The following is a 23,502-nucleotide window of genomic DNA, read 5'->3' as shown; positions in this document are numbered from 1 at the left end:
CTCGGACAGGATCATATATATATATATATATATATATATATATATATATATATAATCATCGTATCATACATCGAATAAACATAATATATAATTAAAATAAAAAATAAAATATTATCTACCCTAAGCGGTTCAGTACGTCACCATGAGATATTTTTGACTCTTAAAAATTAATCCTAATATTTTTTAGATCAAATAATCTTGTAATTATCAAACGGTACCAATTGATGGGGGCATAAATGCATAATATATAATTATATTAGAGAAAAAAAACAATGAAGCCACATTTTATTGGTCCCTTTGTGCTATAGATAAATTATTGAGACAATAAGTAGCCTGTATTTATTGAAAAATCTCAAGAAAATATTGAAGAATAACCTGTATGATATGCTCAAAGAAAAATTAAATTTTTAATGATAGACATATAAATTCATGGTCCATTTTACTTTTTGTGTGCATCATCATTTATATATCTATCCTTAGTCGAGGGCATGTCTGCTTGCGTTCAAAGACTCAATGGTTCACGAGATTCTACAATTCACACCAAGTATCGCATTTCACTACGTTCTTCATCGATGCAAGAGCCGAGATATCCATTACTGAGAGTCATTTGATTCCGAGGAATCTCCGACGCATTGGGCTCCTCGGTGTACGCCAAGGGGCCCTCCGCTTCCGAGTTCATTATTCCTTAGTACCGATCGCACCAAGCTACGGTCAATCGCCCACCGACGTGGGTAGGGCGAGGAAAGGGACACATTCACACATTCACAATCATCTATCATTCTATATGCTCTCTCAACAATGATCCTTCCGCAGGTTCACCTACGGAAACCTTGTTATGACTTCTCCTTCCTCTAAATGATAAGGTTCAATGGACTTCTCAAGATGTCATGAGTGACGAACCACCCACGTCCCCCCAATCCGAACACTTCACCGAACCATTCAATCGGTAAGAGCAACGCGCGGTGTGTACAAAGGGTCAGGACGTAGTCAACGCGAGCTGATGACTCACGCTTACTAGGAATTCCTCGTTGAAGACCAACAATTACAATGATCTATCCCCATCACGATGAAATTTGTTAAGATTACCCGAGCTTTTCAGCCAAGGCAATAAACTCGTTGAATACATCAGTGTAGCGCGCGTGTGGCCCAAAACATCTAAGGGCATCACAGACCTGTTATTGCCTCAAACTTCCATGACCTACACGGTCATAGTCCCTCTAAGAAGCTGGTCGTGAAAGGATGCATCCGCGTAGCTAGTTAGCAGGCTGAGGTCTCGTTCGTTAACAAAATTAACCAGACAAATCACTCCACCAACTAAGAACGGCCATGCACCACCACCTTTTTGTCACGTGTAAGAGCTCTTAGTAATCTGGTAACCCTACTTCTCTCCTCTCCCCATCCTTTACTGTGTTTTTCTAGGTTTCTTCCTTGGTTCTTCCGTGTTTTGCCCTCCTCTTCTAATATTTTGGTTCACGTGCAAAGGATTGTTACTTGCTGGTCTCCATTTTCACACATCAACGAAGGACTTCCCTTGGGTTTTTTGGTGAACTGAGCAGCCAGTGGATTCTCCGACCAAGTTATTGCAAAGAAGGAAAGTTCTACATAATTACTCAGCATTAATGTGTCATTAATTCTAAGGAATTTTGGATTTAATTGGAGTGGTGCATAATTGGAAGTATTGGGTAGCAAATTCTTTAGCTTGCTTGGTCTTACACGGTAATCTTTGAAGATTTTGTTGACTTGTTGACATTTGGAAGGCTAGGTGGCAATGTTTATATGGTGATGTTTGAAGGCTTTGTGACTAGTTGACACTTGGAAGGCTTGGTGGCAAATTTGCACGGTTTTGTGATTTTTTTGACATTTGGAAGGCTTGGTGGCATTTTTTGATTTGTGATTGAGACTTCAAGAGGACACTTGGCAATGGGTAAAAAGAAGAAAAGTTTCAAATATTCTCCATTGAGTGAAATTCATGCAAAGATCTCATTTGAAGAATCAAGATTTGCCAACATGGAGGTTGCGACAGCTAACTTGACAGCTGACATCATAAAGTGTGATATGGACAAAGGTGATGATGTGGCTCTGGATGTTAGTGGTTCATCTCATGTGGTTGGCGTGGTTGATGCTAAGATTGATGACATGGTGGCTCATGGGTCCTATGTGGTATATACGATGGAATGTCAAATTGATGAGGATCATGCAACTGGTGTGGCAACTTTGCCACATGGGACATCGAAGTTTTCTCCCCTAGGACAGACTCAAGGAGTGCCTAGTTCACCAATGCCAGATGTGGTGGAGACGTCGTCGGAACAACAACCTCCGATAGCAAACAGTCAATCGGAAAAATGCAACAAGACTACGGGAAATGGAGAGGACAAGTAACCTCAGCAAAAGATGTCCTGGGCTAATATTTTCAAGGATAATCGAAAGACAAAGCTCGCCATGTCGCTGGATCAATATGACGGTAAGGGGGAATACTTAGTTTTGACTATGATGACATTGATAACGTCGAAGATGCAATGGGGTTCTGTTTGGTCGATTGCTTCATAGGCCGACACCCTAGGATAGATGGCGTCGGAACTATTGGTGCTCGATGGAAGATTAAGTACACATATTTCTTGCACAAAAATGGGTGGGTGGTCTACCGTTTTGACACAGAGGATGATCGTGAAAAGGTTCTAAAGGGAGGATCATACTTTGTCTTTGTTATACCTATCTTTCTGAAAACCATGCCAAGGTGTTTTCTATTCAATGAAGATTATCACTTTGTCTCTGCTTGGATTCAAATCCATGGGTTATTGTCGGATTGTTGGACACAAAAGGTACTAAGTAGGATTGGATTGGAGGTGGGTAAATCGCACACAAATAACTTGACGTATACAAGAGACTGTTTGGAGTATGCTAGACTTTTGGTGGAAACTCCGACGATTGGAGAGAGGTTGTATGAGGTCCCCATCACTTTGCATACTAAAGTTCAAATTGACCTCTGTATCATTTATGAAAGCTTACCGGAATTTTGTGAAGTGTGTAAAAGATTAGGCCATTGTTCGGACATTTGTCGTCGAAATTATGGTCCGGCGGGACAGCATGTAAATCGGGTAGGTGCTAATGTGCAACATGGTGCAAATGGACAATGGCAATGGAGGCCAAGGTCGCAATCAGTAAGAGAACGAGGGAGAACAAGGCAGCAATGGAGGCCGACTCAACAAAGACAGAATGTGGGAGTTGCTGTTGAAGCCCAAGTCGTTGGAGTCCAATGTGTTGTTGATCAAGTTGGACTACAAGGTGATGTCGATCATAATGTTGTTGTCCAAAGTGTTGAAGACGTTGGAGACCAGATTGTTCATGATGTTATTGTCCAAAATATTGAAGATGTTGGAGCCAAGGGTGTCGACGAAAATGTTGTCCATGATTTTGAAGACATTGGTGTCCAAGGAAAATTTGTTAAAACCATAGAAGTCAAACATTTTGAAGCTACTATTGTTGACCAATCCGTGGAAGTCTAAAGTCTTGAAAGGCAAGATAAAGTCCATGTTGATCAGGTTGGCATCCATAGAGAGGCCCATGTTGCAAACCTTTCACCATTAGTCAACAATAGTGCTATTGAAGAAATACGGCAGCAGGAGGCAACATCCAACAGGGGGAGCTCCGTTTCTTCCTCCACGACATCAAGTGAATCATTATCATCTACATATAATGAGCTTTATTTCTCCTCCATTCCTACAGCTTCTACCTCTACCGCAAATGAAGACACAAAAGGAGCTGCTAAGGAGGTGATGCCGACACCAAGTTGTGGGAGAACTTCGGGCGCGAGCAGCCCGCCAAGGTGGTCAATGAAGGTTGTTGCATGGAATATTAGGGGCTTTCACAAGCCCCTAAAACATGGGGGAGTGAAACACCTCTTCCAACAAAAAGATATCCAAATTATGACATTAATGGAGATAAAGTTCAATGAAGATTCTTTAAGTCCTATATTACAAAGAAGATTTGTATGTATGGGTTATGCGCATAATTTTGATTTGTCTAACCATGGTAGGATACTTCTTCTTTGGGACATGCACAAGGTAGATGTGGATATTATCTTGACCACCGAACAATATATACATTGGCACGTTCGTTGTCGTATCTCTAGCTGGGGATCCTTGGTGATCTTTGTTTATGGACTTCACTTTATTGTCACAAGAAGGCTGCTGTGGGAAGCTCTTACTGATCTTGGGGATACTATTTCTGAAGCTTGGATGATCATGGGGGATTTCAACTCATTCTTATCTATTCATGAAAAATAAGGTAATTTTCTGATTACAAACCATAAAATGAGAGACATGCAAATTTTTGCTCAAGCTTGTGGTTTGGTGGATCTTCGATCTGTTGGATGTCGCCTTACATGGTCAAATGGTAATATTTCTTGTAAGTTGGATAGAGCTCTTGTAAACTCTTTTTGGCTAATGGTAGATTTTGATGCGTATGTGGAGTTTACGACCCCTGGATGTCTTTCAGATTATTCTTGCACTATTGTTCATATGCTAGCCAAAGACTGTGCCCTAAATAGACCATTTAAATTCCTCAACATGTGGACATTGTACAAGGATTTCTTGAAGGTTGTGGGAGATTCATGGGCAAACCCGGTGATGGGCAATGCGCAATTCATCCTAAAGACAAAGTTGTTTCGATTGAAGAAATGTTTGAGGGAGTTAAACAAAAATCATTTTGGTCTCATTTCGAAGAAAGCTAGGAGAGCCAAAAATGAGCTTGCGGAGATACAAAAGGGTATTCTTGATGGTGGTCCAATTCCCTTAGAGTACAGTCATATGAGGAAAAAAACTACCCTACTTATAGTGGCAGAAAGATAATTTTATCAACAGAGGGCAAAGACCATTTACTTGAGGAGTTCGGACAAGTGTATAAAGTTTTTTCATGATGTGGTAAAGAGAAACAACAAGAGAAATTCTATCATTATGCTCAAGAAAATGGATAGGGAACAAACCACAAGCTTAGGTGAAGTTGCAGAGAAGTTTATTGATTATTTCCATGGGTTACTTGGCCAAAAGGAGGTGTGTGCCGAATGGGATAGCAACTCACTCATGGGATAGAAACTCACAAAGGGTCAATCTGAGAATTTGTGCAAGTTGGTCGATGAAGAAGAGATTAAAGTTGCCCTACATGATATTGGATGTGAAAAGGCCCCGGCCCCGGATGGGTATAGTTCAAAATTCTTCATTTCTTCATGGGATATTGTTGGTAAGGATTTTGTCGCAGTAGTATAGGAATTCTTTCAACATAGCAAGTTCCTCAAATAGTGGAATCACTCTTTGATATCACTAGTGCCAAAAGGAGATCATGTTATTGGGATTTCAGACTATAGGTCGATATCTTGTTGTAATGTCTTTTATAAGGTAATATCAAAGGTACTATCTTCCCGGTTATCAAAGGTATTGGACTTCTTATTGGACCCGGCTCAAGTGGCGTTTATTCAGGGACGCTCTATAGGGGACAATATATAATTAACTCAAGAATTACTTTGGAAGTATGCTTGCAAAAGGATCTCCCCTAGATGCATGGTCAAGGTTGATTTGAAGAAGACCTTTGATATGGTTGATTGAGACTTTCTCATGGCTAGTCTCGTTGGTTTTGGATTTCCCCAACGATTTTGTGATTGGATCAAGTTATGCATCTCCACGGTATCATATTCTATATCATTAAATGACGGAATATATGGATTTTTTAGTGGGAAAAAAGGGTTAAGGCAAGGAGATCCACTCTCTCCCCTTTTATTTGGCTTGTGTATAGAGGTTCTCTCAAGGAAGCTAAAGGAAACCTCCACGATGTCTTCATTTCATTTTCATCCTATGTGTAAGGAGGTTGGTATTACTCATCTTGTATATGTCGATGACGTAATACTATTTTGTAGAGCAGATGAGACATCCACCTAACACCTAGTGGATTGCTTGAATCAATTTGGAGGTATCTCGGGCCTTAGAGCAAATCCACAAAAGACACAAGTCTACATGGCGGGTGTGGACGCAAGCTTGAAGAACTGATTATTGCAAATTTTAGGTTTTCAAGAAGAAAATTTTCCTTTTAGATATTTGGGCATCCCTTTGGCGGCGGGGAAGTTAAGGATCGTGAATTATGGGCAATTTTGTATGTTATTGCAAGGAAGATCAACTCATGGCCTAAGCATTTTTATCCTAAGCACATTTTATCCTATGTCAGTCGCTTGGAACTAGTGGGGACAGTTCTGTAGGACCGTTGGGCCGGCTAGAGGGGTTGGTAAATAACCTGTCAATTAAAAACAGACAACCCTTCCTCGAACGATTAAGCTAACACTTGTAAAATGAATTAAGCAGATAAATAGAAGTATAAAAGAAAAGACGAGGCACCAGATGTTTACTTGGTTACAACCGATGTGGTTGTTAATCCAAGGAAGATTAAGCTCAAAAACTCCTTCAGGCGGAGAAGCCTCTTACAGTGTTTAGGCACAGAAAACAGAAGCTTAACTACAACTAAAGCATACAAGTGTTTGGAAATAGAATGATTGTGATTGTTGAAAAGCTTCTGAACCATGGCTATATTTATAGCCTTGGTCGGGGCGCTTGGAAGAGTTCCGGGCGCCCTGGGGGGATAAAATTTATCCCCAACGGTTGGATCGAGTCAAAGCTCGATCCTGGGAAAAAGTCACTTCCGGGCGCCCCGGACAGTTCCGAGCGCCTCGGAGCCAAAAGTCAACCCAGTTGACTTTTGGTCCGTGCTCTCTTCTCCGGTTCAGCTCGCCTCTAGTCCGGGTCTTTCTGCTCCAGCTCCGCTTGCTTGGGTGATCTCTGACATCCGAAATAAGGCTCACCCGAACCCATCTTCCGATCTTCTCTAGCGTGCTTCCCTCCGGCTTCTCGTCCCTCGGAATTGCCGCGTGTCCCTTCTCGTCCACCAGCGTACTCATCCGCAAACTTCGTCCCTCGGTCGCACCCCGTGCCGACCTTCGCGCTAGCTGCGTCTCTTGCTTCCCGAGCAATCTTCCGCTCCGGCTTTCGTACCTCGGAACCACTGCACGCACTTCCTTCTCGTCCGCCGGTGTACTCTTCCGCAGCACCTCGTCCCTCGGACGCACCGCGTGCCGTCCTTCTCGCTAGCTGCGTCTTCCGCTCGAGTACCTGTGCTCCTAAGCTCCTGCACACTTAGACACAAGGTTAGAAACAACGCAGGACCTAACTTAACTTATTGATCACACCAAAACCAACCTTGGGGTTCCAACAATCTCCCCCTTTTTGGTGTGATCAACCCAAGTTAAGCTAGGGTCAAAAATAGATATGAAATTAAACAATTTATTGCAATAATGTGCAACACGATAGAAAAAATTAAATTTCAGAAATTTTTAATTTTCAATTTGTACCTCCCCCTAGACTTATACTTTAATTCTCCCACTTTGATCACAATAAAATGGGGTTTAAAATTCTTAGGAAATTTTGAAAAGTTATCTGTTAAAATATTTCTAAGTCAACAATAGCTTTTTGAAAAGTTTCTAAGTTAAAAAAAACTTTCTAAGCCCAAAAAGACTTTTATGCAAGAAAATTTAAACATTAAAAAAATTTCTATGCATTTATTTATTTATTTAGTTCTTAATTCTATTTATCAGAAAGTTTTAAATTTCCATTTTAACTTATCATAATTTCTTAAATCAATCTTTTTCAGATTTAAAACCGCAAGTATTAAACATGTAAAAATTTGTATCATGTTAATTTCTACTTCACAAAAATATTTGAATAGCATAAATTTTAACTTGATAAAATTTTTTGACAATAAAAGAAGTTCTTTCGGAAAGGTGCAAAATTCGTTCGAAAGACTATTTTGTGATTTGCAAGAATTTGACGACAAAAATTCTAACTTGCAAAAATCTTTTAACAGTCGATCTCTTAATCCGAAAAATTCTTTCGATGACATATTTGGAAATAAATCTTTTGATAAAGTACTTAATTCGCAAGAATCTAGTTTGCAAGATTTATTATACAAAAGTTTTTTTGAATCGAAAATCTCTTTTGATGAATCAATTTCTAATTCGAAAAAATCTTTAGGCAGCTTTTCGACTGGTTTAACCAATTGATTAGAAGATGGAGACCATATCTGACTTACCTTTTTGGCCGTAGGTTCTCCCCCTGTTGAATTAATTTCTTCCGAAGATTCTCCCCTTTCATCGATCTCGGGATGTACTTCGGCTGTTGGGGTTGTCTTGGTAATTTCTTCCGTCTCAGATTCTTCTGATGACGGCTCGATGTCTATTGAGGAGACAACTTCAATCGGTTCTTCATAGAGCATTAAGAACTTTTCCCAAAGTTCTTTCGCGCTTTTGTACTCTCCGACTCTGTCGAAATCTTTAGTTGGTATTGCGCTGAGAATGTGAAACTCTGCCCGAGCATTCGCCATGGACTCTTCACGTTGCTTCTCGTTCCAGAGGCGTATGCCGATTTTCTCTCCGTTCGTGTCTTTCGGTGCTTCATAACCTGTTTTCATTATTAGAGAAATACCAATATCAGGGTTAAGAAATACCTTCATTTGTTGCTTCCATGAAGAAAGCTCCTCCTCGAATGCTGGTGGGTAGTCGCTAGCTCCGGCCATTGTTTTGTTGCTTCAGACGACGGTTAGTCCTTCTGAGGCATACTCGGCTCTGATACCACTTGTAGGACCGTTGGGCCGGCTAGAGGGGTTGGTAAATAACCTGTCAATTAAAAACAGACAACCCTTCCTCGAACGATTAAGCTAACACTTGTAAAATGAATTAAGCAGATAAATAGAAGCATAAAAGAAAAGACGAGGCACCAGATGTTTACTTGGTTACAACTGATGTGATTGTTAATCCAAGGAAGATTAAGCTCAAAAACTCCTTCAGGCGGAGAAGCCTCTTACAGCGTTTAGGCACAGGAAACAGAAGCTTAACTACAACTAAAGCATACAAGTGTTTGGAAATAGAATGATCGTGATTGTTGAAAACCTTCTGGACCAAGGCTATATTTATAGCCTTGGTCGGGGCGCCTGGAAGGGTTCCGAGCGCCCTGGGGGGATAAAATTTATCCCCCAACGGTTGGATCGAGTCAAAACTCGATCCCGGAAAAGTCGGCCCGGACCAAAAGTCAACCCAGTTGACTTTTGGTCCGTGCTCTCTTCTCCGGTTCAGCTCGCCTCTGGTCCGGGTCTTTCTGCTCCGGCTCCGCTTGCTTGGGTGATCTCTGACATCCGGAATAGGGCTCACCCGAACCCATCTTCCGGTCTTCTCGAGCGTGCTTCCCTCCGGCTTCTCGTCCCTCGGAATTCCCGCGTGTCCCTTCTCGTCCACCAGCGTACTCATCCGCAAACTTCGTCCCTCGGTCGCACCCCATGCCGACCTTCGCGCTAGCTGCGTCTCTTGCTCCCCGAGCAATCTTCCGCTCCGGCTTTCGTACCTCGGAACCACTGCACGCACTTCCTTCTCGTCCGCCGGTGTACTCTTCCGCAGCACCTCGTCCCTCGGACGCACCGCGTGCCGTCCTTCTCTCTAGCTGCGTCTTCCGCTCGAGTACATGTGCTCCTAAGCTCCTGCACACTTAGACACAAGGTTAGAAACAACGCAGGACCTAACTTAACTTGTTGATCACACCAAAACCAACCTTGGGGTTCCATCAAGTTCTTCAAGGTATGAATGTTTTTGGCTTTCCATACTCCCTACTCCTAGTGGTGTGATTGACAAAATATATGCTTTATGCCGAACATTTGTATGGTCCTCAAAGCATCCACTCATTTCATGGTCGAAGATTTGTTTGCTTAAATATGATGGGGGTTATGGCCTTAGGGACCTCCTAACACGGAATGAATCTTTGTCATGCAAATTATTATGAAATATTCAAGCAAATACATATTCACTTTGAGTTAAGTGGGTGTGCTAACATTATATCAAAAGTGTAAATTTTTGGGCATGGTAAAAGAATAACTCAGACTCACCTTTAATTAAGAGACTTTTGGAGATCCGAAACAAGATACTAGATGCTTCAGGTGGCGTGGGAGAGACAAATATGAGGATGAAGAATTGGTTTATTGGAAATGGAAAGGGGTTACAAATGCATATAATTTCTTCATGCCGAGAGGGCCGGAAGTTGCATGGAAATCTATAGTGTGGAAGCCGGAAATCATGCCGAAGCATCGCTTCACACTATGGATGCTAGCTCATGAGAGGTTGAGGACTAAGGATCGAATAAAATATAAACCAAACAAGGATTGTGGCATGTGTCATCAACAAGAGGAATCCAATCAACATGTCTTCTTCGAATGTTCGGTAACTTGTGAACTTTGGTGCAAAGTGAAGCGGTGGTTGAAAATCAAGCATAATTTCAAATCCTTTGAGGAGTTACATCAGATTTTTGGTAGGCATTATAAGGGTGGTAGTAGCCTAGTAGGAAGATGAAGGTCTGACATCTAGGCATCTCTAGCTCAATCAATTATGTGTGGGAAGCTAAGAATAGGTGCCAGTGTCAAGACATTGTACTGGATGTGGATTGATTATTTCGAAAGCTCCAAATACATGTCCATCGGTTTGTGGACATGAAACCTTTATAGTCATCTTCACTTGTGGATTGTAGTCCTCTGTTGGTTGGTGTTGGAAACCTCTATCTTGACTGCTCATGGAAGGAAGCTGCTGTTGACATTGTTGATGTCGCTGGTTTGAAGGTCATCGTTTTCTTACTATCCAAGGTATACATGTTGGCTTTTGCTTGCATCAATGGGTGGTTGTGATAAACTTAATGGTGGCTGATTTTGTACGTGCAAATGGGTTCTTGGTGTGAAAGTGCATGCAAAATTTCAAGTGAGGACCAATGAATGTGTAAGGTAATGTGTGGTTTGCATTTTGATTGCATGCAAGAGAGATGTGATGGTCACCACATTAGTTGTCATGTGCCTATGTGGTGTTTACTTGTAGCATAAGAGAGGGTTTGATTGTGAAGTTTTGGTGAATAGATTCATCATAATTGATTTATCTAGTCCGCAGCAAACGACTCGCGATAAAGATAATGTCAAATCCGTTGATGGCTGAGGCTTTGTCAAAAAGTTCACGAGGGTGAATAGATCCACCATAACGATCTATCTAGTCCGCAGAAAATGACTCACGGTAAGGACAACGCCAAATCCGTTGATGGTTGGGGCTTTGCAAAAAACTTCAAGAGGGTTTATAGATCAACCATAAAAATCTATCTAGTCCGCAACAAACGGTTCGCACTAAAGATATGGCAAATCTGTTGATAGCTAACCACTTGCTAAATGTGGGGCGACCGTCTTTTCCAATCCAAGGTGTACAGGGTGCCCTTTGCTTGAATCTGTGGATGGATGTGTTGTTGTTCATATTTTGATGCCACTATTCATGCAATTGCTTCAGTCCGTGTTTTGCCATGACAGAGTATCACTTGCTCACATTTGGTTTAGCTTGTGGTCATTGTTTGTTTCCACAATACGTGTTCATCATATATAATCCATGTCATGGTGTTGTGTGATATTGTGTGAGTGGACGATTGGTGGTTGATTTGACTTTGCTTATGTTTGTTATGGTGTGAGTTACATTGAGTGCATGAGCATGTAAGTAAATTATGTGATAATCAAGGGGTTTACCTCGACTGTGGAGGATAAACTCCTAGCTATGATGTATGTTTTGACATTCAGTTTGAGAGTTTTTAACTCTCAAATCAGTTTTTATACATATGTATCTATTTCCGTAAAAGAGCTCTCAGTAATGAGAGAAGCTCCAACTTCTCTCTAGGATTCTTGGTGCTCCGGTGGTTTCTTTGCGTGAACAACCCTTCATCATGACCGACGGAGGTTTTCTTCCTCCTCACCGGTAGGATGAGGCCTCGTTCTCGTTGTGGGTGTCCTCCACGACCTGTGGGGGACTTTCTTATGGTTGTTTTGTGGACCAAACAACAAGGTAAGTGTGCATATAGTGGTTTTCCCCTCAATCTAGTGTCTTTTGGCAGTTTTTATGGATTCCGACGAACTTCTTCGATGCCAGCCATCTTCTCCGGTCAGGGTCAGCCCTCCCCTCTACTCCTGTGCTGCCAAGTGGTTGGGGGAGGTGTGGAGGCTGCCTACTCATTGGAAATTTGGTTAAAGGCAACACATGCAAAGGCTCTCATTGGGCAATTTGTGAGGTGAAGCAATTCCAACATCCAGCTATTTTCCTCTCCTTGCATGGCTAAGGGAAGGGGAAGAGAAAGAGGCATTCAGGTCAAAAGCCAACTAATGAGGTGGCCAACCAAGGTGAGGTGGCAAATAAAGCATCCTATGTGGCAAAGTCACTTGAACATGTGAACCAACCAGATTTTGATGACATGGAGGATGTGATCCATGTGGCTGATGATGTGGCCACGCCACAGTAAGGAGGAACTCCTCTCCAGCAACCTCACACCCGAGGAACTCCTCTCCAGTGGAGGAGGTGGAGACCTTGTCGGAGATGCAAGAACAACAAACTTTGGTGCCAAACACCCTGTCGGAACGAAGGAATGATGCTATGAACAAGGAGAGGACTGATCAGCCACCAAAGAAGCAAGATTGGGCTGGACTCTTCAAAAATAATCGCAAAACTAAGCTCGCCATGAATCTAGATCAGTACGAAGCAAAAGGAAAAAGATTAGTCTTCCGTTTTGAAGACATAGACAATGTGGAGGAAGCAATGAGGTTTTGTTTGGTTGGATGCTTCATGGATCGTCATCCAGACAAAGATGGAGTCCGATACATTGGTTCTCAATGGAAGACACCTCATAAATTCTTTCTACACAAGAGTGGTTGGGTAGTGTATAAGTTTGATAAAGAAGAAGACCGTCAAAAAGTTCTTCAAGGAGGACCTTACTTTGCCTTCGGTGTTCCGATGTTCTTGAAGATTATGCCCAAATGTTTTCTATTTGATGAAGATAGACATTTTGTGCTGGCGTGGATACAAATTCATGGCCTCCCACCAGATTGTCGGAGTCAATTTGTGCTAAGCAAGATTGGATCGGAAGTTGGCAAATTGTTGTACACCGATAATTTAACTAGGACAAGGGAACGGTTGGAGTATGCAAGGCTTATGGTGGAGATTTTGGCTATTGGTGAACGTGTTCATGAAGTCCCCATCACCCTACCTACTGGTGTTCAAGTGGATTTGAAAATCATATATGAATGGTCTCGGATTTTTACCAAACATGCAACAAATTGGGTCATCGATCGAAGAATTATCGGGGAAAGGCTACACCAGTTGGGCAACAACTAAACAACTCTCAAACTGATCTAAATGTGCAAGGATATGGGAGATCAAGATCTCAATCAACTAGAGGTTGCGGGAGGACAAGAACGAGATATGGAAACCGTACAAGGCAACAATGGCGACCAACGCAACAAGGACCAAATGTTGAGGTGTCAGTTGATCAACAAGAGCTTGCAATTGTAGTTGTGAACAATCCTATACCGGTGGATATAATTCTTCCCAATTGTGAGAATGAAGCCCACCAAGGAGAGGATCAAAATCCACAACAGCAACCCCCTCAAGAGGTGGAAACAAATGGAGAAGTGCCTAGAGAAACTGAGAAAGTGCAGCCACCAAAAGTGGTCCAGCGACCGGCAATTTCAAGTAAAGGGAGCTCATCCTCCTCCTCTACTTCTTCCTCCATGGCATCACAAGAAGATAGGGTAGCAATTTCGACTATTCATGTTGTATCGGAGGCATCAACATCTTCCTCATTGCTTACTGCTACATCATCTACGAGTGGAGATACGGCTAGTAGTACACCTGCCCCTACGATTGGTACAAGACAACGGGTGCGAGCAGCCCGCAATGGTCATAAATGAATGTTACCTCTTGGAATATTAGGGGCTTTCACAAGTCTCTAAAGCATGGAGAGGTGCAACATCTCATTCAGCAAAAAGACATTAAAGTTATGACGTTAATGGAAACAAAACTCAATGAAGAGGCACTAAGTCCTATATTATAAAAGAGGTTCTTATAAGGGGATCGGTGGCCGGCTTGAAGGGGGGTTGGATAGACGACACCCCCAAATCGATTGTTTCCTACACTCGTTAGTATGTGCAGCGGAAATACAAACTAACTACAAATATGAAAGCTAAACACTAAAGGAAAGAAAAACAAGCAAACCGCTAACACATTCGTTTAACGTGGTTCGAAGATTAGAGCTCCTACTCCACGGCGTGTCCTTGAGGTGGATCGTCAACCTCCTTGTGGGTGGAGAAACCTCACTACAACTCCAACCAAGACCTTTTGGCACACAAAGATCTCTTGAGCACAAGTAGACTACTAATTAGGGTTTACCACCACTAATTTTGTCAGCTATAACCAAGCTCCCAAGCTTTGGTTATATAGCCTGTGGGTTGAAAACTCCGTCTACCAGTCGACTGTCAAAAATGTAGTCGACTGTCCTCTTTGAAAATTCGACCATTACATCCTAATGACTCGATACCAGTCGACTGCTAAAACTAGCAGTCGACTACTCCACACTGACTGAACGAACAAAAGCATTCTATTCGCTCTCAATCGACTGTACGGTCGACTACACCAATCAACTGATAAAACATGCACTCGACTGGTACAGTAACGCTACAGTACTGTTGCAATAACACTATAGTAAAACCCTAAAACTAGGATTTTACTCTGAGTACAATCTCTCGTGCACTCATACCCTCACCCTTATAACTCACTTGACGCTTCTTTGCAGCCTTGAGCTCTTGCCTTCAAGCATACTTTTTTTGGCTCTCATCCCTCGGATGCATTCAAGCTCGCGGCTCATCCCCAATGTCATCCTTCGCGTATGCCTCGAAGTCGCTTCCCTCGGCCCTTATCCTCGTTACCTTGTCCACGGTCCATCAGATGCTCCATCCTTCACCGGACCCGAAGGCATCAACCTGAGTCACATGTGTATCCTGCAAACTTGCACAACTCAAATACACATATCGAATACAAAAGTGAACCTAACTTAAACCCTTCGCCCACAATAGACCATTGGGATTGCTTCAACAGTTCTCAGGTATGAGGCATGCATATAACTTCAATTTTTCTAATCATGGTTGCATACTACTTCTTTGGGATTTACATAAGGTTGATATGGATATTGTTATGACTATAAATTAATATATACATTGTCATATTCGATGTCGCATCTCTAGCAGGAGCTTCTTTATAACTTTTGTCCATAAACTTCATTCAATTATCACAGGAAGACCTTTATGGGAGACACTTGCAGATTTGGGGGATAATATTACTGATTCTTGGATGGTTATGAGAGATTTCAACTCATTATTGTCTATTGATGAAAATAAAGGTGGTTCTCCGGTCACAAATCATGAGATGAGAGATATGTAGATTTTTACATAAGCTTGTGGATTGGTGGATCTCCGTTCCATTGGATGCCGCTTTACATAGTCTAATGATAAAGTTTCTTGCACGCTAGATAGAGCTTTGGTTAATTCTTTTTAGTTGATGGCAGATTTTGATGCATATGCAAAGTTTACGGCGTCGGGGTGTCTCTCAGACCATTCATGTACTATTATGCACACCTTGTCCAAAGACCGACCTCTGAATAGAGCTTTTAAATTTATCAACATGTGGACATTGCATGATGACTTTGAGAAGATTGTGAAGGACTCATGGGTAGCCCCTATACAAGGAAATGCTCAATATATTCTCAAGGCAAAGATGTTCTGCTTGAAAAGGTGCTTGAGGGAGCTAAACACGAATAACTTTGGGCACATCTTGGCGAAGGCAAAGAGAGTAAAAGAAGAATTAGATGAGGTCCAAAGGAGCATTCTAGATGGTGACCCAACTCCTATTGAGTACCTTCACATAAGGAAGAAAGCAAATCTATTAGCTGAAGCGGAAAGACAATTCTATCAACAAAGGACCAAGAATGTGTTGGTGCAGCGGAGACCGGCAAGAGGGGGTGAATTGTTGTAAACAAAAATGAAACTACCCTCCTCGGATTTCAACTCAGAATAAATGCAGTAGTAAAATAATAAAGACAGAAAATAAAAGCAGAAGCAGAAGTTTAACCTGGTTACAACCAAGAGGGTTGTTAATCGAGGGCAGTGAAAAGCGCACTAAGAAAATTCTCCTTATCTGAAGGCGGAGAAACCTTTTACACTCTAATTGCTCAGAACTACTGCTAGGAATTGCTTACAGATTGATTGCTTGAGTTGTTGTTGAATTCCTAGCTCCAGGGGCCTTTATATAGATCTTGGAAAGTCTATCCTGAGGGTCCAAGGCGCCTCCAACAAGGTTCAAGGCGCCTCCAGCTCGGTCAGCGGATAAAACTTTATCTGCAACGCAAACAGTCAAAACTAACCTGTTGAAGGCGCCTTCAACAGGGTTGAAGGCACCTTCATGATGGAGGCGCCTCCAAGCTGGCAGCATAGTTTTCAACTTGGTTTTTCCAGCTTCCGACGCTTCGTTCTTTTGGGTGATTTCGGCCAACCGGAATAGGGCTCACCCGAACCCAATTCCCGGCCTTCTCCTCGAGCAGCCTTCCATCCAGGATTAACGTTCCTCGAACGCCGCGCACGCTCTTCACTCCCACCAGAGTACTCTTCCGCAGCTCTCTCGTCCTTCGGACGCACCGAGCCCGTCGGCTCCCTTCCCGTGCCGTCCTTCTCGCTAACTGCGTCTTCCACTCGACTTCCTGTGTTCCTAAGCTCCTGCACACTCAGACACAGGGATCAAACACAACAGGATCTAACCAACTTGGTTGATCACATCAAAACTACCACGGGGTCCAACAATCTCCTCCTTTTTGATGTGCATCAACCCAAGTTCAAGTTAGGGGTAAAAATAGACATAAACAGTAATTTTAAAGAAAAATTACTAAACTAATAAGTTAAGAATAATTTTTGCAATTAGTAAAAATTGCAACACTTTTTTAAAAAAAATTAAGTTTTCTCTAACTCCCCTTAAACTTGTACATTTCTCTCCCCCTTTGATCACAGCAAAAATGGGGTCTTAAGAATTTTCAAGTAAGATTGAAGTTTTTGAAAAATCTTTAAGTTAAAAATGAATTTTTGAAAAAATTGCTAAGTTAAAATGAATTTTCCAAAAAAAAAATTTCTAAGGAAAAAAAAATCCTAAGTAAATGTTCAAATGTTTCCAAAAAAATTTCTAAGTCAAGTGAATGAACTTTTAGAATTTTCCAGAAGAAAATTTCTAACCCAAAAAATTAAGTTAGAATTTTTAAAAAAAATTCTAAGGAATTTTTGATTGTTTTAACAAATATTTGATAAACTTTCAAAGCATTATTTAATTCTTGTTTAATGCTTTTTTCAGAAAGTTAATTAAACATTTTCTTTCAATATTTTAGCTTCCAGGTCGTGGCAAGGCACTAGGCCTTCTTGGTTATTGGAGCAACAACCACTTCCTTAGACAAAGCTTTCATAAAGAATTTCAATGTTTAATTTTCTTCTCTGAAAGCGCTAAGTCTAATATTTCAACTAAGATCAAATATTATGTTTTTTAAATTTCTATTTTAACTTCTCATAAGTTCTTAATTCACAGTTTTTTAGAATTATCGCAAAAAATATTGAGCATGCAAAAAATTATACATTTTCTATTGTTAGTTTGTCAAAATCTTTTACTTGACAAATTGTGTCTTTTAACTCAATATTCTTTAATAGTTTTTCAGTTTTTAATTTAAAATGTTCTTTCGACGAAATAATTTGTAATTCAAGAAAACCTTTCGACAGTATTTCAATTGAAACAATTAATTTGCCAAGAGGTGGAGACCATACCTGACTTACATTGTCGGCGGTTGATTCTCCCCCTGTTGAGTTGTTTTCGTCTTCTGATGTTTCTCCCCCTTCATCGATGCTCATTTGTGATGAGCATTCTAGGTCTTCAAGTTGGAGTTCGATTACTGGTTCTGTCTCGTCACTTACCTCAATTTCGGACTCTTCTGACGTCGGATCAGTGTCCATCGAGGAGTCGGATTCAACTTCAATTTGTTCTTCGTGGAGTTTTAAGAACTTTTCCCAAAGTTCTTTTGCGCTATTGTACTCACCGACTTTGTCGAGATCTTCATTTGGTATTGTGGTTAGAAGATGAAATTCAACCTGTGCATTTGCCATAAACTCGTCACGTTGCTTCTCGTTCCAGAGGTATTTCTCAAGCTCTTCTCCGTTTGCTTTCTTTGGTGCCTCATAACCAGATTTCATTATTAAATAAATAGAAAAATCAGAGTTAAGGTATACCTCCATCTTTTGCTTCCATGAAGCAAGCTCCCCCTCGAATGCAGGTGGGTAGTCACTATCTCCGGCCATCGTTTTGATCGTTGTGCTTCAGTTGACGGTTAGTCCTTCTGAGTCGATCAAGCTCTGATATCACTTGTTGGTGTAGCGGAGACCGGCAAGAGGGGGGTGAATTGTTGTAAACAAAAATGAAACTACCCTCCTCGGATTTCAACTCAGAATAAATGCAGTAGTAAAATAATAAAGACAGAAAATAAAAGCAGAAGCAGAAGTTTAACCTGGTTACAACCAAGAGGGTTGTTAATTCAGGGCAGTGAAAAGCGCACTAAGAAAATTCTCCTTCTTTGAAGGCGGAGAAGCCTTTTACACTCTAATTGCTCAGAACTACTGCTAGGAATTGCTTACAGATTGATTGCTTGAGTTGTTATTGAATTCCTAGCTCCAGGGGCCTTTATATAGCTCTTGGAAAGTCTATCCTGAGGGTCCAAGGCGCCTCCAACAAGGTTCAAGGCGCCTCCAGCTCGGTCAGCGGATAAAACTTTATCCGTAACGTAAACAGTCAAAACTGACCTGTTGAAGGCGCCTTCATGATGGAGGCGCCTCCAAACCTGCTGGAGGCGCCTCCAAGCTGGCAGCACAGTTTCCAGCTTGGTTTTTCCAGCTTCCGACGCTTCGTTCTTTTGGGTGATTTCGGCCAACCAGAATAGGGCTCACCCAAACCTAATTCCCGACCTTCTCCTCGAGCAGCCTTCCATCCCGGCTTAACGTTTCTCGAATGCCGTGCACGCTCTTCACGCCCACCAGAGTACTCTTCCGCAGCTCTCTCGTCCTTCGGACGCACCGAGCCCGTCAGCTCCCTTCCCGTGCCGTCCTTCTCGCTAGCTGCGTCTTCCACTCGACTTCCTGTGTTCCTAAGCTCTTGCACACTCAGACATAGGGATCAAACACGGCAGGACCTAACCAACTTGGTTGATCACATCAAAACTACCACGGGGTCCAACAGAATGTATACTTGAATAGTGCGAATAAATGCACAAACTTTTTCCATGGTGTGGCAAAGAGGAACAAAAAGAGGAATGCAATCATCACACTCAAGAAATGCAATGGGGACCAAACCACAAGTATAAGTGAAGTTGCGGAGGAGTTTGTGGACTACTTTCATGGCTTACTTGGTAAAAAAGAGGTGTGCACATTTTTGGACAGCAATGAGATCGTCGAAAGGAAGCTCTCCTTGGGACAAACTGAGAATCTAATCAAGTCGGTCATGCTAGAAGAAATAAAAGTCGCCTTGCATGATATTGGGCGTGGAAAAGCCCCGGGTCTGAATGGCTACAGCTCGAAATTCTTTACCTCATCTTGGGATATTATTGGTAATGATTTTATTGCAGCTGTGCAAGAATTTTTTCAAAGTGGTAAACTACTAAAGCAATGGAACCACTCCTTAGTATCTCTTGTGTTGAAAGGGGACCATGCGGTGGGGGTAGTGGACTATAGATCAATTTCATGTTGCAATGTCTTTTACAAAGTTATTTCAAAGATACTTGCTGCCCAATTAACGAAAGTTATGGATTTCTTATTCGATCCAGCTCAAGTAGCATTTAATAAAGGGACGTTCCATAGGTGACAACATATACTTGACTCAGGAATTGCTTCGGAAATATACAAGGAAAAGGGTTTCTCCTAGATGCATGATCAAAGTTGATTTGAAAAAAACTTTTGACATGGTGGATTGAGATTTTCTTATGTCGACACTCGTTGGTTTTGGCTTCCCCAATAATATTGCAATTGGATCAAGGAATATGTCACAACGGTCTCTTACTCAATCTCTCTTAATGGTGGAGTTTATGACTTCTTCAGTGGGCAAAAAAGACTTAGGCAAGGGGATCTCCTCTCTCCCTTATTGTTTGGATTATGTATCGAGGTATTATCAAGAAAACTCAAAGCTATCTCTAGATTGTCATCTTTTCACTTCCACCCAATGTGCAAGGAGGTGGGCATCACTCACCTTGTTTATGCAGATGATCTTATGTTATTTTGCCGAGCGGATACATCTTCTACACAACACTTAGCGAATTGTTTAGATTTCTTTGGAAAGACTTCAGGACTAAAGGTAAATTCACAAAAAACATAGATTTTCATGGCCAGTGTAGAAGCAAGAGTGAAGGCTCAAATTCTTGATCTTTTGGGTTTTCAAGAAGGTTCTTTCCCTTTCCGATATTTGGGCATTTCATTAGCGACAGAAAAAATGAGGTTTGCTAATTATGGACCACTCCTAGAGGCTATCACAAGAAAGATAAATGCTTGGCACAAACATACTTTGTCATATGCCGAAAGATTAGAATTGATAGGTATGGTTCTACAAGGAATAAAATGATTTTGGCTTTCAATGCTTCTAATTCCTAATAGAGTTGTAGACAAGATTAAAGCACTTTACCGTATGTTTGTTTGGTCCTCCAAATGCCCTCCTATATCTTAAAAAAAAAAATTGTCTATCAAAGCAAGATGGGGATATGACCTTAGAGATCTACTTGCATAGAATGTGGCTTTATTGAGCAAAATCTTATGGGATATCAAGTCCAAAATAGATTCTTTATAGATAAATTGGGTACACCATCATTATATAAAAGGTGCAGATTTTTTGGCATGGGAAAGCAAGGCCTCGGACTCCCCTTTGATCAAGAGGCTTATAGAAATTTGGAACAAGGTCTTGAGAACCTCAAATGGTGTTGGAAGTGCAAATATGAGGATGATGGATTGGTTCGTTGGGATAGAAAATGGAGTTAAAATGCATATAATTTCTTCATACCAAGGGGGTCGGAAGTAGCATGGAAATCTATGATGTGGAAACCGGAAATCATGCCAAAGCACTACTTCACATTATGGATGTTAGCTCATGGGAGGTTGAGAACCAAGGATAGAATGGAGTATGAGGCAAACAAGGATTGTGTTGTATGTGCCAACAACAAGAATAATCAAATCAACATCTCTTCTTTGAATGCCCGGTGGTTTGTGAACTTTGGTGCAAGGTGAAGCGATAGTTGGAGATCAAGTACAACTTCAAATCCTTTAAGAAGTTGCATCAAATTTTTGGAAAATATTACAAGGGTGATGATAGAAAGATGAAGGCCCGACATCTATCCCTCTCTAACTCAATCTATTATATGTGGGAAGCTAGAAATAGGTGTCAGTATCAAGGCATTGCACCGGATGTGGATTGACTATTTCGGAAGGTCCAAATACATACTTATCGGTTTATGGACTTGAAACCCTCTTAGAGCTATTCTTTTGTAGGTTGTAAGCTGTTGTTGGAGGGTGTTTAAAGGTATAATGCTGGCTATACTTGAAGGAAACAAAACCTATAAGCTGATGTTGCTGTTTTGGAACTCACTATGCTTGCTGTCTAAATTTTGGAGCTCACTGTGCTGTCTGAAGCTTGTTGTTCGAAGCTTGATGTTTGATGATTGCATTTGGAGTCCGAAACTTGTTGTCCGAAGCTTGATGTTTGATGATTGCATTGGAGTTGGTTGTTGGGTTTGCAAGGTTGCAAAAATAGTCCCACATTATAAAACCCATGGGAAAGATCATGACTTTATAAGAGAAGGATATCTCCATTGGCATGAGGCATTTTGGGTAGAGCCCAAGAGCAAAATCATGAGAGCTTAGGCCTAAAGTGGACAATATCATGCAAATGTGGAGATATCTAAATTCTTTTCGATCCTACAAGTGGTATCAGAGCCCGGACTGCCAGAAGGTTTAACCACCGACTGCGCACAACAGCCATGGTCTGATTAAGCCATGTGGGTATAATATTACCTCGAACAAAGAAAGTGGAGGCTCCTATGTTTGAATTAAGAGGACCAGACACCAGATAAGGAAATCTTAGTAGGTCGGGTGGACCGAAGGGCAGGAGGACCTGGTGGGTCGAAGGATCAGACTTGGGAAGCATGTGGTCCTTTGTTTGAGGGGGGATTGTTGAGTTTGTAAGGTTGCAAACATAGTCCCACATTATAAAACACATGGGAAATATCATGAGTTTATAAGAGAAAAATATCTCCATTGGCATGAGGACTTTTGGGTAGAGCCCAAGAGTAAAATCATGAGGGTTTGGGCCCAAAGTGAACAATATCATGCAAATGTGGAGATATCTAAATTCTTTTCGATCTTACATTGACTTGCATCTATGCTTTTGGATTACTGTCCCTGTTGCTTGTGAGTTTGGCTCACATTCGTGCAAGGGTTGGTAAGCTTGGTAACTACACGTGTTTTGATTGGGTAGCTTTTCTTGATGTCATGTATGAGTTGTGTTTGTTTGCATGCAAGTGTGAATGCAAAATCTAATTGTGGGATGTGTTTGAGTGCATGCAAGTGTGAATGCACCACATTGAGTGTCATGTGCTAATGTGACATTGGTCTTGAGGCATGAGAGTGTTGGTTGCTACTCGGAAAACCTAGAGGTTCCACTGTACAAAAATTTTGTACAAAGGTCTGAACCTTTTCCTAGCTACCATGTGTTCTTTTAAAGTAAATTTTGGATCGCCTGCGGAACTTAACACGTTTGATCCAAAACTTAATATATTCGTTCTTTTAGGTTTTGACTTGGGTCTCCTGCGGAACTTAACACGTTCGACCCAAATTACCTTAAGTTATTAATTCCATTAAATATTAATTTCCATAATTGGTTCCCAGTACTGACGTGGCGAGGCACATGACCTTCTTGGATATGGGAGCAACCACCACCGACTAGACAAAACCTTTTATAGAAAGGTAATATTTAATTTCCTAAAATAACTTTAGGTTAACCGAAAAGAACAATCAAATCACAAGGAAAAGAAAAAACAAAAGAACACAACTTCGAAAAACATATTCGAAATACTAGAATCGTAAGCCTCTTGTATTTGGTATTATTTCCATAAATAACTAGCATGATGCGGAAAGGAAAAATTACTAGTTATACCTTCTAAAAAGACCTCTTGATCTTCTACCGTATTCCTCTTCTAACCTCGGACGTTGTGTGGGCAACGATCTTCCGAGATGAGAACCACCAAGCACCTTCTTCTTCCTTGCAAGTTTCGGCCACCACAATTCTCCAAGAGAAGTAGAGGTCCGGCCACCACCACCAAGCTCCAAGGGATGCAAGAAACAAAACCACCTTTCTCTCCTTCTTCTCCTAGCTAGAACCGGCCACCATCAAGAGCTCCAAGAGAGGTTGCCGCCGGCCATAAGAAGAAGAGAAGAGGAAGAAGCTAGGGCCGGCCACCAAGGAGGAAAAGAGAAGAGAAGAATAAT

General features: G+C 41.4%; 1 non-coding gene across 1 annotated transcript; it reads right to left on the bottom strand.

Annotated features, from left to right (window-relative positions):
* Nucleotides 1-456: 456 nt before the first annotated feature.
* Nucleotides 457-605, bottom strand: LOC122044488. Its single transcript, XR_006129573.1, has one exon. It is a non-coding gene; the product is annotated as a 5.8S ribosomal RNA (ribosomal RNA).
* Between the last annotated feature and the right edge of the window lie 22,897 nt (nucleotides 606-23,502).

This window comes from Zingiber officinale, chromosome 2A, assembly GCF_018446385.1.
Source record: "Zingiber officinale cultivar Zhangliang chromosome 2A, Zo_v1.1, whole genome shotgun sequence".
NCBI lineage: Eukaryota > Viridiplantae > Streptophyta > Magnoliopsida > Zingiberales > Zingiberaceae > Zingiber > Zingiber officinale.
This window is presented reverse-complemented; position numbering and strand designations above follow the sequence as displayed.